The following is a 3122-nucleotide window of genomic DNA, read 5'->3' on the forward strand; positions in this document are numbered from 1 at the left end:
TTTACCTTGGCTAGTGCATCATTCACATGAATGCCCCATATTAATCAGTACAAATTCTAATGATGATATTATAATTCTTTAAACTAGGTATAGTTCCCATAATGTTAAAAGTTTAACTCTTTGGATCCAAGGGTTTTAGGTAGGTATCCAAAAAAAACCCTAGCTATAGCCATTTAACCCATCAAATGCTGTAGATAATTATAACACACAGAAACTTGGTAAATGATAAAGTATCGTGTGATTTCTCTGTAATGAAAAGGAGTGCAGAAAGCTGAGCATCATTTGTGTGTAACCCACATAGGAATCGCATACTATGAATATGCAACATGGGATTCGTGTCCAACAGCAGACGTGTGCGATTAACATACTTACAGTCATGCAAACACTCCAGAAAGTGTGAATGTCTTTTTAAATGCAAATCCCCAAGAAAGAAAACATTGCAACAATGTTTATGGAAGACACCAAATCCCCTACAATGCAATGGATGTTTGGAAAAAAAAAAAAGATATACGGTATATATATTTTGTATTAAATGCCCACTGGTTAAAATGAGCCTGCTGGAATAACTAATATACCCCATCTCTTGAATCAGATTCGTATTAAATCCCCAATGCAATGGGTATGCTTTAAGGGTTAAAGAGATCATGTTATAATAGAGATTGTGTCACTCGGCTAACGAATCAGATTTTATTAAATGCCCTCTGCAATGGGTATACTAGGAGTTAAAAGGGGCTCATTAGGATAAGGGTTATGCCCCTACCTCATCTCACGAATGAGATCTTTTTTATTAAATGCCCCCTGCGATGGGTATACTGGGAGTTAAAGGGACCATGCTAGAAAAAATAATGTGTCCAGCTATTAAATCAGATTTTTTGCCCTCTGTAATGGGTATACAAGGGGTTAAAAGGGGCATGTTAGGCTAAATCTTATGTCCCTGCCCATCTCTTGAATGAGAATAGTTTAATATAAATTCATAGGTTATACTGGGAGTTATACGGGGGCATGTTAGGGTAAATAATGTGTCTCCCCCCCCCCCCCGTGAAATGCGGGGGTTGTTTGGCTTGTTGCTGTCACACGGAGCAGGTAATCAGCTGCCGGATCACACGGCCGGGCATGCGGCAGGACTGGATGGGGCAGGAGCTGCAGGCAGACAGTTAGTAAAATTAGCAATCCAAAAAAGAACAAGGCGCCACCGAGACGACACAGACAGAGACTGACACTCAATTATCCCTGAACAATAGCGGCAAACACACACAGCCCGAGCTGATCAATATCAGCCCCGGTGCGATCCCCGGCATGATATGCTAATCCGGGGCCGGGGAGCCGGCTGGAGCCTTCCATGCAAGCAGCACCTTTGACTCTGTCTCAGCCTCTTGTGTTCCAAAGTAATTCCAAGGACTTTTAGCAACTGAAAGGGTTAAAAGGAGTTGGAAAAAAAGAAAACAAACAAACAAACAAATAACCCCCGCTCCCCTCCCCCACCGCAGACTGGCTGTCTGAGGCTGCAGGAAGAGGCATGAAACTGATCCCCCAGCCCACTAGTGTCATGATTTCACCTGGGTGGAGGTGACAATGAGGTGCCACCCAGATCCAGGGGCCAGGGGGGGGGCAGAATACTGGAAAATGTGTGTATAAAATACATATGTATAAAGATCATATAGAAATGTGAGAAAGGGATACAAGTTCTACAAGGTGTTAGGTTGGACAGAAAAAGAGCAGTTTGGTAAAACTGATACATTTCTTGTCTTACTGAAGTATTTTGGATTGCAAGCTTCTGGGGCAATCTAGATCTCTTTTTAGGCATAAAATAAGAAGCTGAATTAGTCTCAAAAGCTTGCAATCTATAATACTTAAGTATTTGCTCTAATAACAATAATAATTCATATTTTACCTTAAATCGCAGTCCCTCCTGTAGTGACCCCATCGTTACAATAAAGTATTGCTTAGTTAATAACGCTCCTAATACTTTTTAAGTGTTTTTCAGACTATTGAAGCAGGCGTTCAGTTATATACATTAAATGACCAGGAAAACACGGTTTCAGCTGGCAAGGTAAATGTAATGGGCTCTATTTATAAAGACCACTTTAAGGGGAAAGTTCTAAATGTAGAGTAGTCACCATGGAAACCAGTGAAATGCTCCACAATATTGCACCAGAATGACCTTTCACCAATATGACCCATTGTGTTTGCAAGCGGTTATTAACGTTTGGGTCCGATAACTAAGCAGTTGTACAGGATAGTCAGATATGATATGAAATGTTAATTATTTGGGAAAATAACAGTAGCTCTATTATTAAATAATGTTGGGGAGAGGACAGGTCTACATTAACCATGCGAGTGCCACAAGTGGGCAGGTATTTTTTTTTTTTTTTTTTTTTTTAAGTTTTATTACGTATAAAATTTGACCATTACAAACATATAACAAAAAAAGTGGGCAGGTATTGAAAGAGTTAAAAATCACTTATATACAGGATGCTTGGTTGTTTGTGACGTTTAACCAGTGGTTGTCGGGAAGCCCTGAACTGGACGCATGGCTTAACCTGGCAGCATAATGAAATATTAATGCGTGTTTCCATTCTGTTCTATGAAGGCCAATTAACATATATTCATAACAAAATGAAACAGTAAATTAATTCAGAGATCAATATCCATCCCTTACACTAATTATGTAAACACATAACATACGCATGTACACACATGATATATTACATTACATTTATTTATATAGCACCAACAGATTCCGTGGCGCTGTTACAGAATAGTGAATGTATTTAATAAAGACAATTTAAAATTGAAAATAACTTTAACACACGTTAAGACATATTGGTACAGAAGGAGAAGAGGGTCCTGCTCTTAGGAGCTTACAATCTATACAAAGACGTGGAACCAGCTTGTGCGGATCCTGGTATCTGTATTACATAAAAAGCTGGATACTCACACATCGGTGTAAAAATACCCAATGGACAAATACAGAGAACGGGTAAAAAACAAATATTGCCATAAAATCAGCTTTTCACATTTTGGTCATATTATATTAAAATAGAAGCGGGAAAGCGATCTTGTAAGGTTCCGTGCGTATGTTGTCTTACCAGTAAGATAATAATGACAATACACCCCCCCCC

Source organism: Spea bombifrons, chromosome 5 (genome assembly GCF_027358695.1).
Source record: "Spea bombifrons isolate aSpeBom1 chromosome 5, aSpeBom1.2.pri, whole genome shotgun sequence".
Classification (NCBI taxonomy): domain Eukaryota; kingdom Metazoa; phylum Chordata; class Amphibia; order Anura; family Pelobatidae; genus Spea; species Spea bombifrons.